We start from the raw sequence: 13,841 nt of genomic DNA, 5'->3' as shown, positions 1-13,841 counted from the left end.
AGATAGTCCTTTCACCATTTCGTATTAGGGGGCTAGAATCACTGTTTACACTACTTCCGGATACTATTCTGTGCTGAACTGCCTCAGCATTAGGCCTACCAGCCATGTACTGCCCTCCAGTCATGCTCCTTGTGTTTGAATGTACCATGTTAGTATGTAGTGCCTGAACCAGACATTCTTCTTTTCAGGGAGGAATTCTGGTGTACTGGGGAAAATAAAAACGGGTTGTTTCAGCTCATGCCCAAAATGCATAACTCCAAATAAATTCAAGTGAAATCGATTAGAGTGACATGGGCCTCTGCTTTCTGAGAAAAATAAATATTTGATACAGGAATTGCCAAAGCTCTATTATGGGAGACATCAGTTCCCATATAATAGTTGTGGTTTTGCAAGGTTTTTTTATTCCCTTGGTACTATTCTCCTGGTTCCCACAGAGATAACGCATATTGCAGACTTTTGATGTGAAAGTTGCCAGATGTTCCCAGTAGAAAGCAACCCCTTGATCTTTATCAGATATTTAATATCCCCTTCATAGTTCAAGTATTTGAAAGGTACATCTAAACACCAATGGCCAAATCCTGAAATCCTGACTCAGGGCCTGACTCTGCCAACCTTAACCACACTGTGGGATTGCCTTGCTCCATTAGTAGTCCAGCTGATTTTGGGACTACTGGCAGAGTGAGCTGTTACTCAATATGAGTAAGGATGGAAGAATCAGACTCTTAGTTTGTAAAAAACTCCTGACTCAGGTAAAACTCCTATTGAGAGTGTCACCTGGAGAGGAACTAAATAAGGGGTCCATGATTTGGCCCCAGGGATGAAGAGGAATTATTTAGGATGAGGGTAATGCTAGAAGTAATGTGAAGAAGAAATTAACTGACACTCAGGAAAAACTTCCTGTGACAGCTGTTAGCCTATGGAATAATCTCCCAAGGCAACTGGAAGAAGCCCCATTTCTTAGGACATATAAAATGAGACTGGACAAGACACTAGAAAATGTAAGTTAAGAAACAGCCCTGAACTGCAAGGTGGACTAAATGGGCTTCATATAAGCTGGGTACTTTGAACTGGTTTTGCTAAATTCTCAAAGCAGACTGACATCAATAGAATGTTAACATTTTTTTCCTCTTTATATAATTTTCCAATTTAATGCTTAAAAATATACATTCTTATACTTCCAGATTTAACAACAGAGACAAATTACATGTTTTATTACCTGTGGGCCTGGAAGATAAGTTTCCCTGTGAATGACTGAGAATCAGGCAAGTTAGCATTGTCTACTTAAATAAATTAGAAGAGATTCATAATCCTAAATGGGTTGGAAATGTATGTAATGAGTAATACTATAACTAACTGTTGTGGCACACTTACTTTTCAATATTGGAGCAATTTGACTTTCCCACTTGCTCAATTTATTGTATGTCCTACGTTATGACATTCCGGGTGCAATTCTTTTTAACCAGCTCTACTCATATGACACTAACATAATGCAACCTTTTAAAGTGCTAGTTTTTGAGAATTAGAGAAATTCAATATTTATTACAAGAATCATTTGTTAAAACAAACAATCTAAAGAGAGATCACTCTGGCCTGGCTTACACTACAAAGTTAGGTCGACATAAGCCACCTTGCATCGATCTAGTTGTTCCTGGGTCTACACTTACATTTGTCTCCCACAGATGTAAACTCCCCAAGACACCAACATAGTAACACCACCTCTCAGAGCGGCGTTGAGCCATGGTCAATATACTGAGGTCACATATCATGAATGTAGACATTGCATTACCTGTGCTGACCCTAAAAGTCCTCCAGCAGCTGTCCTGCAATGCCCAATACTGACAGCTCTGGGCACAATTGTGAACTCCACTACCCAGAGATCACAGAGAACAATGGTAATCTGCCAGTTGGGAAAGAAAGTCCCTGCTTGTAGCTTTCTGAACAGTCCTGTGTTCTTAAAGATGCGTGCATCATGCACCTTTTCTGATCAGTCAACATTGATGTCAGTGAAGTGTCCCTGGTGATCCAACACTTTCTATTGATGTACTCTGTGGCAATGTGGTCTGGTACCAAAGTAAGGATATGAGAGCTGAATATTGCTCCACTGCTGCAAATCTATCCACTATGCCTGCGCATTGCCCAGAGTCACAGTCCTGCACAGCAGGAGACAATTAGTAGCCCTGTACATGTTGCATGACAACAGCCCTCACAGTAGATTTTCCAACTCCAGAATGACTTCCCACTGACAAGTAGCAATCCGGCATCCCAAGTTTCCATACTGTGATTGCCACTTGCTTCTCCAATGTCAGTGCAGCTCTCATTTTGGTGCCCCTGCGCTGGAGGGCTGGGGTGAGTTCGGCACACAGATCTAGGAATGTGACCTGGCACATCTGAAAGTTCTGCAGACAGTGCTCATCCTCTCAAGCTTCCATTACAATGTGATCCCACCAGTCAGTGTTAGTTTCTCAGGACCAGAAGCAGTGCTCTACCATTTGCAGCTGTGCAGTGAATGCCAACAACCTTAAATTGGTTCTCGCTATTTCCCACAGCAATCTTCCCTCCAGAAAATTGTCATGTTCCCCACAGCTCTTCTAGCGACTCTGTATCTGCAAATACCAAAGGGTCATAGAATCATAGAATATCAGGGTTGGAAGGGATCTTAGGAGGTCATCTAGTCCAACCCCCTGCTCAAAGCAGGACCAATCCCCAATTAAACAGGATCACGTGGCCTGTGTTTGCAATGCTCACGACAGTAGTGCAGAGTTGTGCAGGCTCCATTCGTCTGTCAGAGATGGCTGGCAGTGCTAAGTCCCACGCGAGTTCTGGGGATTTTTAAAATAGATGCGAAAATTATGGGATAGAGATGACTTTATGGAGCAGAAAAAGTTTGTCCAAAGAAGCTTCTGTTTCAAACACAGTACTTCCTTTAGTAATGCTATTCCTGTTGTGTGGGTGGGTGGGCATAAGAGTCTCTCAACACCCCAGCTGTCTACACCCATTACGGTGTCATGTATCTTAGGCCAATATTATACTAAACTGAGATGAGACTTATTATAATAGCATTCACTCACTTATAGAAAAAATGCCTGGATGGTTCTTCTATTATGACCCCTGTTTGTTACTTGAGTTGGCTGGTGACAACCACACACACAAGATCTCAAATCAGAAGTGTCCCTTATTAGCATAATTAACCTGAAAACAGATATAATTTTGGTAATTTCAAACCAAATAGGTATAAAACAAAACAGCATCACGGCTTTCAGCTGCCATTGTGATTAGTATTAGTCAAGGACAGGTTCCATCTCAAGAGGGAACCCTTTCATCAATGAAAGAGCAGCAGTGGCATGACAGCTTCTAGAAGGAGTTCCAAACAGTCATCATCACCCAGGAAAATGATTGTAATGATCTCATCTTAAGGGGGGCAGGGTCGAAAGAAGAGCACATATGGGATCACTAGGGTATGAAAGAAACACAGGGCATCCTAATGGCTATGGGTGTGATGGAGGAGGAGATTGTCTGTAGTATCTGAATTTCTTTCAGACATTAATATATTTATCCTCACATCATCGCTGTGAGGGAGATAGGGAAGTAGTATTATTCTCATTTACAGATGGGGAACCCAGGCACAGGGAGATCAAGTGACTTGCCTAAGGAAGTCCCAGTGTAGTGCCTGAACCAAAAGATCAGTCTGCTTTTCAGGGAGGAATTCTGGTGTACTGGGGAAAATATTCTAGAAGCTACAAATACATATTTTAAGTGACATTGTTAATGTCTTATTTGGAGTTTTAGTTTTGTCTGTTTGCTTATTGTTCTTTATAAAAACTCCTTGGCAGCTTGACACTGAAATGCCTTTTCCTCCGAGGGTGCACACTCACTAGTATAAGTGATGCTTTAGTTTTGGAAAAACAATGAAGTATATAAAGAATTACAGGACCTTTGCAAACAGACACAAGTAAAATGAGAACTTGCATGGTCCTTGAGAAGTGTCACTTTAGGTGAGGCATTTGGTAAATATAACAGGACTAAGGACATGTCCATTTTAGTGGGTGTATGCAGTAACAAACAGAATTATACATTTATCCAATAAACCAGAATAGTCATAAAGAAGCTCTTCTGGTCCTACAGGAAATTGTACAAGCCACATGTTGCCCTTGATCTTTATGTGTATCTCTGACTGGCAGTTCTGTTGCAGAATGACAGCTGTATATAGACACCTCTGTGTGTTCAATGTTTTTTTCCTTCCAGATAAAAATACCAAGGAGCCTTACTGTATGTGCCTGGAATAATTCTTTTTTGAGAATATATATAATATTACAAAAATATGTGTTAACCACCAAGAGTCACTAATTTGATGCTCGGAATAGCTTAAACCAGCAGTTCTCAAACGTTAGCAACCTGAGGACCCCCATTTTGATTTTAAAATTTCCGCAGACCCCCATGTCCCCCGCTCAGCCCCATGTTCTGCCTGTCCTCATTCCGCCCCTTCCCCCAAGGCCCCACCCCCACCCCACCTCTTCCTGCCCCTGCTCCACCTCTACCCCTTCTTTTCCTGTCCCCTCCCCCAAACGCGCCCCATCCCTGCTCCTCCCCCTACCTCCCAGAACCTCCTGCACGCAACAGAACAGCTGTTCCCCAGCATGCAGGAAGCACCGGGAGGGGGAGAAGTTGATCAGCAGGGCTGGTGGCCCCAATATGATTCCGCCCCCTCTCCTGAGCACACCCCGTCCCCACTCCTCCACCTCCCTCCCAGTGCCTCTCAGCTGAACAGCTCTCTCGCAGCGCTGCAAGTACTCCACCTCTCTGAGGGGAATAGCTTGCAGCATTGCGAGCGAGTGTGCAGCGCTGCAGGCGCTGATTACACTGGTGCTTTACAGCACTGCACTCGCTGCGCTCGGGGGGGTGTTTTTTCACACCCCTGAGTGCAGCAAGTGCAGCGCTGTGAATTGCCAGGGTAGCCAAGGCATAAGTGTTGCATATGGGCTGTTGAAATCTGTACTAACTTCTAACCCTAGGGGATTTAAAGCAGTCACTAATCAGCCCCTGAAAAAATGATCCTTATCATGGAAAGCATGACAGGCCATTAATGAGTGGCACTGGTATGTAACAGACCCTTTCCCAATATAAACTTGGCTGTTAATCACATTTACATTTCTAACGATAGGTACAATAAGCTATTTAAATAATTTGCTGTATTTTAGCACATATCATTTTTGACAGATTTGACTTTGGTAATTAATGAGCTCATATTGCATAACATGGCATTTCATTTACTGCTACTAGCTGGATGGAGTGTATAAGTTTTTACTATTTCAGAAGAGTGGAATTAATCTCTGAATTACAGTGCTTCCCATAACTGCCTGTGTTTCAGATACAATTTTGCTAGCCTAGCCTATTCCATATAACAGTTTGGTTAGAAAGTAGACAATTCTATTTAATGGTGGATCATTTACCTAACTAAATCCTATACGTCACTGGTGGTGTATGCAGCACCTCTCTTCCCTAAGGCCCTCTCAGTTACCTTTAATGGCAAATGAATCTTAAACAGTCTTTCCTTTTAAATCAATCAGGGAGTAAACTGAAGCAAGATTACAGAAGATGTCTGAGGGCAACAAAAATGCTTTTAAATCTCTCCTGACAATAATTTTGAAGTTGAGTATGGCTCATGTGAGGTGAAATTCACTCCTGTGCAGAGTGCCAGCATACATCTTATTCACCAGTTAAGAATCACTTAAATCCTCAAGATTGCTCCTCCTGAGTCCTACTTAAAAGCTTAGCTTTTGTGCTGGCCGTTTTAAGGTCGTGCACTCACGCATTTCAGGTAGCAAAGTGAAAGGGTTCTGTCACAGGCTGACTGGCCCTTTAAGGAGAACTGCACTCGGCCTGGCCAGTGACCTGGCAGCTATCCCCTATCTGAATGTGATATCGAGACTTGATTAAAATGACTGAGCCCAGTGGCGATTACATAAACAGAGTAGGGTACTCAGTTAGGGGGAGCCCAGGAGAGAGGAGTGGGAAGTCCCTGGCAAAGGCCAGGGAGGTGAAAAGACAGCTCAGAGTGAGCAGGGAAAGGAGCTTTGTGAAAAGCTGTGCATGTGGGGCTCTTAGGAGCTTTTGGAGATTATAGCTGACCTTCCTTGGCAGAAGCCTTGAAGGTAATGGTGAACATACTGCCTGCCTGCTTTCATAAGTGACTGCCCCATGCGCAGTGAGCCTCATCAGTGGGAATCAAATAGCCCAAAGAGAGAATAAGCTATTCTGGATACAGTCATCATTATGATTTGAATATCTCTACCTCATGGGCCATATTCTGCCCTCAGTTACACCCATGCAACATCAGCAAAGCCAATGGTTCCCCATCCCACCCTTTGTCTGTCTTGTCTAATTAAATGTAAGCTCTTTGGGTTAAGGACTGACTTTTACTATGTGTCTGTACAGCACCTACTTCAATGGAGACCCTGATCATGGTTGAGTCTTCTAGACAATACTGTAATACAAATGGACCAAATTCATCTCTGATGTAAGTGAGTGTCAAAAGTGAAGTCAAAAGGAACAGCACATGCTTACACCAGGGATAAATTTGGTCCAGTTGATTTGCATGGGTGTTGCTGACAGCATTTCACCCCTAATAATTGTTGAAAATGTTTTCATTAGAAATGACAACAATCAGCTATTTACAATTGCATCCGCCTTACTAAATGGCAAATGCTACAAGACCAAGCAGCAATTCACTAAATAACCTGTAAATACACGTACAGCTGGACAGGGAAAAGCATAAAAAAAAGACATAAGGAACAGATCGTATGTTACAAATGTTCCTGTACTGACAGTGCGCATGAATTTTAAGATGACCCACAATGCTTTCCCATTAAAAAGAAAGGCACACAATGTACATTTCAGACATTCAGACAGCTGGGGACAGGACAAACAGAGAATTAGTTAACTACACTACTCATGGGACATGCCAAAAAGTGGAAAGTTTGATCCCACAGCAAAAGGGAGTCTGTGTGCTTTTATGGAGTCTTGTCAATAATGATAATTAACAACTCAAATGGTACTTTGTACGGTCAAAGCACTGTACAGAAACAAAGACCCCGCACTTCTTATTCAAGTAAAACTCCCATTGACTTCAACAAGACTTCAGTGGGTGATCTGGCTGAGTAAAAACTGCAAGTTCACGTCCATTCATTAATTAATCATAGCACCTCAAAGGGCCAAATCCTGAAATTCTTACTCGGGCAAACTCTTATTAAAGTCAACACAAGTTTTGCCTAAGTTAGGACTGAGTAAAAAGGGAGTACGAATTTCAGCATCAGACCCAAGGTGAGTATGTGTCTCACGCAATGTGCAATCCTGGTGGGATTGAATTAAGGGGCCAATTTAGCGAGGTGATGAGTGCCCTTAACTTCTGTTGCCCTGGGAGTTAATGGTGCTCAGAACCTTGCAAGAGGTACTCAGCACCTCACCAGGGCAGATCCATCTGCTCTTGAGCAGTCCTTTCTGCAGCAATCTCCCTATTTCTCTATGCCCCATGGAGGGTGAGATCCATGTAGGGGAAGGGGACAGGGACTGTATGGGTTTAAATAGGAACTGTATCATCTCTGTCTATATTGGGGTGGGAGCATTGGTCCTGCCATAAACCAAGAGAGATTTCATGGGAAGGGAAATACAGCCTGGAGTCATATTGCCTTTACCACATAGCTCCATCCATGCAAGAATCCCATTTTAATGAAGGTCCTGGGGTCAGCCATGAGGCCAGGGGTGTCCCTGGTAGCACGGTTTCATTGGGGCTTTGGTATTAGAGAGCCCTGAGGTTCCAGAGCTAGTGCAGGCATGGGACCTCTACATGGATGGCCTTGATTACCTGCTGATCCTGGGGGATTGGCAGATTTTGGGTACAAGCCCCATGGCTCATTCCAGGGGGATAATGCAAATTCAGTTCCCCTCCCTCTGTCCTCTCCCCACTCAGATGGAACAATTGAGAAGAAATACTGAGAGACTCTGTGGAGTTTTCCTCCTCCCAGTAGGCTTTACCACCGATGGTGGTGGTGGGGTGATCAGGCCCTAAATGATTTAACTTTGCTGCTGCAGAAAACAACATAAAATATTTCACGTACTGACTATTTCTTAAAGTATCGGTTGATGTCTCTATACTCCCGCACTAAGGCGAATACAGACAGAACGGAGGGAATGGCTTTACAAATAAATACATGGAAAAGGAAGGACAATTTTAAAAAAGGAACTCCTAAGGATTGGCTCCATAGCTACAGCATGTACAAGCAGGACTTTGTCTCATTCTAGCCAGACTGTTTGCTGACAAGCCCTGCAAGCTTCCAGAAAGCAGAGACACAGATGGTATTTAGTGTGCTAGATGAAAGCACACACACCTGGATTGTCCAGAGCAGTGGAACTTTTGACATTCAAATAGAAAATGTGGCTTAAGAGACCATATTCAGGCTATATCAGGGGGAGTTTTGGCTCCCAAGAGGTAGGTCTCACCAAGAGTTAGAGATAGTCAGAATCATCCACATATTGGCACAAGTCCCTTCCTGATCATCCATTGTGCAATCCTTGCTCTGTTTAGGACATCGTTCATAAAGCCCTAATATTGAGGGGCCAGAGGAAACAATGGGAAGGCAAGAAGAAACTGGCCAGCAACTTTATATAAAAGAAAAAAAAAAGAAAGGACTGATTGTAATCTTTTAAGGGCAAGGACCATTCTGTGTTATACAGTGTCTTACAGGCTAGGGCTCCTTTGTTACTGCTACCACAATACAAATAATAATAATAATCTGTCTCCAGGACCTGAACAGTTTTGATGTTATTTATTTGACACACCGGTGACATAGTTACCTAAATTGTAAGGTTCTTACTATATTTTAAAAAGTTGTGTGTTGTGAAATTTTTGCATTTCCACGATTTCAGTACTCCCCATGTCCAGATTTCCTGTTCCCAGTGGTTTTCATGTCCATCAACATCTAGATCCTCAGAAAAATACGTCAGATACAATACCATGACTAGGATAAAACTGGGATCCTGTCCATCCATGAAGAAGATCTACACATGGCAGATGTGTACACAAAAGGAATGTACTCAGTTTAAGGCCTTCCTAGTTTTAAAATTAGAACTATTGCAATGCAAATTGCGTCAATTTGTAAGATTATTAGCAGAAACGCACGTCATTTATTTCTAATGGTTCTTGCTACATAAAAGAGAGTCAGTTTAAGAAAATGTTAATCTTGTAATAATAATGCATTACACCAATACAGCTCGTTTCATCTGAGGTTCTCAAAGCATTTTTAAACATTAATAGTCCTTACAATCTTCCTGTGGTGTAGGGAAGTATCATTAGCCCTATTTTACAAATGGTCCAGTGAAATGAAATAATTTGGAAAAATCACTAAATGAATGGCAGAGCTTGGAATAGAACTCAGAATTCTTGACTCATGTCCAAATGACAAGATCATCGTCCTACTCTCAGGGAAGTCCACAGGAAATTGGTTAGCTCACTAAAGTTCCTGCATTCCAGTACTCCGACAGCTATGATATTGAAATCTCAGCATACAGATTATTCTCTTAATCCCTTGAAGATTCATTCAATGATCCAGAATCACATGAAATAAAGAGCTCTGTCTTGGGTAAAGGTGCTCTCATTCTTGAGAGCTACTTCAAGATTACTGTAGTTTAATCTTACTGGGAAATTATACAATAGGAGGTGTGTATCAACACCCTGAAGCTGATTCCTCCTTCTCCCATGGCCTCTCTTCCCCAGCTGGCTGCCTTACAAGTGGATGGGGGAAGGGGTTGCTCTAGAGTCTTTTGCCATCACAATATGGGCAATGGCCAGGGAAATGGGAGGCTTTAGAGCCCAAGGACAGAAATCTCCCCTGCCAGTCAGACACTTGTCTGTGCACAGTACCTTCCAGCAGAGGACACAAATGCAAAGGCAAATGCAAAGGCACATGGTGAGAGGCCAAAAGGCCACACGAGGCCGTTCCGCCTTTGTAGCATCACCCAGTGTTTTCTACAGCCAGTCAGAAATGAGCTACCTGTTATGCTTGTTATCAAACAAATCCTGGACCGAGTCTGCATCCCAAGTGGCCACAGGCCACTGGGGAGTTTTACAAGGACAGGAGGGAAGGAATCTTTCTTCTCAGCATTATGCAGCAGCTGGCTGTATCCTGGCCCCTGTTTCACTAGAGAGTTGGAGCAAGCTCATGGGGGCCCTCATTAACAAAGCCAGACTTTGAGGCCTCTGAGGAAGAATCTCAGTTCTCAGTATTTTTTCCTTGAAAAAAATTTTTTCCTTCAGGCCATAAACCAGTTTAAGTTGACCCAAACCCATTGCTGAGTGTCTTGTTATTTATATTATCGTTGCATCTTGGAGCCCCCGTCATGGACCAGAACCCCATTCTGTTAGATGTATATGTGGCTGAGACCTCCTTCTGCAGCAGGTCAGTGGAGTGGGGTGAACCTAAAGATCCTGCCCCCCTTTACTCTACACATTTTTATATCAATTTAGTTTGGGGAGTATCCCATATATTCAACTCCTGGACCTGCCCTTAATCCTTAGGTTGGCTCTGAGAACAGGGAGAACTCCACAGCACTCACATGAACCTTGCACAAGTCCCCAAATCCTCCCACTGAGGGAAATGATCTTTGAGTTATGAGTGTAATTCTCAGCTATGGGCTAATCTGCTCTGTAAACAAGCTGATTTTTATCCCTTTGGGGAAAACTGACAAATAAATATATAATTATTAATTAGGGTTCCGCTCCCAAGAGAAGCAAACAGCAAAGGGCACTCTATCTTGGTTTGTTTTTTCATTTTTGTGCCCTCCCTGCAGCATTCCTGTGAATCACTAGTTGTTTCACTTAAGGGACAAATTCCATAACTTTTCCATGAGGGACAATAAAACAATCCAATTTCCTGTTTGTGCAGCCACATCCAATGCATACTTCAACCTAGGAGAGTTATAGCCTGTTTGAGGGCTCTGTTTACATTTATTCTAGTCAACAAAAAAGTTATAGAAGAGCAGGAAAAATGCATAAGTGGCATTTTTCAAAGAAATAAAGCCCTAATTATTAACTACTACTGTCTTTGGTCCTTTGTAGGAAACTGTATGCTGAATTCAGAATATTCAAAGGGACCCTGGCACCTTAATTAAGCAAATCTTTGTCCATTATACTTTTAAAGAGCTGCAAACACACAAATCACCTTCCTTGGTATTCTCTTCCATTCAGGAATAAAATATATTTATATGCTGGATTATGTCTCACTGTTGAACATGCTGCAATGTCAGTGGAGTAAAATGATAAAGGGCTAGACCACCAGACATCACCCGCCCCCCCAAAATACAAGCCCATTTCCTCCAGCAAAAGAGAGTTTCCCATATAATTGATAAGTATAAGTAACAGTCAGCAGTGATAAGTAACAGTCAGCATGGATTTGTCAAGAACAAATCATGTCAAATCAACCTGATAGCTTTCTTTGACAGGGTAACAAACCTCATGGATAGGAAGCAGTAGACACGGTATATCTTGACTTTAGTAAAGCTTTTTATACTGTCTCATATGGCCTTCTCATAAACAAACTAGGGATGCAACCTAGATGCAGCTACTATAAGGTGGGTGCAAAACTGGTTGGAAAACCATTCCCAGCGAGTAGTTATCAGTAGTTCACAGTCATGCTGGAAGAGCATAACGAGTGGGGTCCCGCAGGGATCAGTTCTGGGTCTAGTTCTGTTCAATATCTTCATCAATGATTTAGATAATCGCATAGAGAGTACACTTATAAAGTTTGTGGATGATACCAAGCTGGGAGGGGTTGCAAGTGCTTTGGAGGATATGATTAAAATTCAAAATGATCTGGACAAACTGGAGAAATGGTGTGAAGTAAATAGGATGAAATTCAATAAGGACAAATGCAAAGTACTCCTTTAGGAATTAACAATTGGTTGCACACATACAAAATGGGAAATGACTGCCTAGGACGGAGTACTGCGGAAAGGGATCTGGGGGTCATAGTGGACCATAAGCTAAATATGAGTCAAGAGTGTAACACTGTCGGAAAAAAGTGAACATCATTCTGGGATGTATAAGCAGGAGTGTTGTAAGGAAGACACGAGAAGTAGTTCTTCCGCTCTACTCCGCGATGATTAGGCCTCAACTGGAGTGTTGTGTCAGGTCTGGGCGCCACATTTCAGGAAAGATATGGACAAATTGGAGAAAATCCAAAGAAGAGCAACAAAAATGATTAAAGGTCTAGAAAACATGACCTATGAGGGAAGACTGAAAACATTGGGTTTGTTTAGTCTGGAAAAGAGAAGACTGAGAGGGAACATAACAGTTTTCAAGTACATAAAAGGTTGTTACAAGGAGGAGTGAAAAGACTTGTTCTTAACCTCTGAAGATAGGACAAGAAGCAATGGGCTTAAATTGCAGCAAGGGAGGTTTAGGTTGGACATTAGGAAAAACTTCCTAACTGTCAGGGTGCTTAAGCACTGGAATAAATTGCCTAGGGAGGTTGTGAAATCGCCATCATTGGAGATTTTGAAGAGCAGGTTAGACAAACACCTGTAAGGAATAGTCTAGATAATACCTAGTCCTGCCATGAGTGCAGGGCACTGGATTAGTCTCTTGAGGTCCCTTCCAGTCCTATGATTCTGTGATTCTATTACAGTTTCCCCCAGCCCAGTGGTCTCTTTACTTCACACCTGGTCCCAGGTGGAGTCTTCCTTCTATCCTAGCTTTGATTTCTCAGCCTCATCCGCAAAGTTTTCCCGCTTCAAAGCTTCCCCCTCCCCTATTTCTCTGCTCCCAACAAAACTTTTCCATTTTTGGATGTTCGACAAAGTCGAGATTTTCCACAGAAATCAGACACAGAATGCAGACACTTTTTGTGAAAAAAAAAAGTGTTTAGTCAAAAATCCCATTTTTCTATCAAAAGCCATTTTGATGGAAATTTTTCACCCAGCCCAACTATGAAGACTGCACTGGTCCCCAGTATAAATTACAGCTACTCAAGTTTACACTGGTGGCAAATAACCCAATGGGCTATTGTAGGACTGGAGCTCACCAGCATGAAGGGACGCCCTTGCATGTCCTCTTTCACTTGCCCATTCCCCTTGCACAGGCCATGCTATGCCACTTGAGTGGTATCCCCCTAAGCAGGGGAATATTCCAGAAGCCAACTAAACTGGCTTTATGATCATTTCATACTGGCAGAGTAGAAGAAAGTGGCCCTGGAACAGCCAGAGTTTGGGGCCTCTGATTAATTTATTTGCAAACAGAAGACAGACTTTACCATAATATAAGGAAGGCACTGACTTTCCATCAGATGCTACCTGGATTTCTGCAGTGCACAGATTATACAACACTGGCACCACATTGTGGACATTTAACATTATTGCACAAACCCTTGATTATGCCCCTATGTTTAATGAGACACATGTATTTTATTAAGCAACAGAGGGTCCTATGGCACCTTTAAGACTAACAGAAGTATTGGGAGCATTATTAAGCAACAGAGGGTCCTGTGGCACCTTTAAGACTAACAGAAGTATTGGGAGCATAAGCTTTCGTGGGTCAGCAAGATGACTTGCATCTGAAGAAGTGAGGTTCTGACCCACGAAAGCTTATGCTCCCAGTACTTCTGTTAGTCTCAAAGGTGCCACAGGACCCTCTGTTGCTTAATAATAATAAGATTGCTGAACTGAGAGCCAAACAATCATGGGAGATTTCCCTGAAAAAGGGCTTGCCTCAGCAAGGCCATTGGTATAATCATTCGGAACATATTTTCTTCAGGAAGTTTATGGGACACTGAAGAAAAGCAAATTGGTCATGCTGG

Source organism: Trachemys scripta, chromosome 1, assembly GCF_013100865.1.
Source record: "Trachemys scripta elegans isolate TJP31775 chromosome 1, CAS_Tse_1.0, whole genome shotgun sequence".
NCBI classification, from domain to species: domain Eukaryota; kingdom Metazoa; phylum Chordata; order Testudines; family Emydidae; genus Trachemys; species Trachemys scripta.
This window is presented reverse-complemented; position numbering follows the sequence as displayed.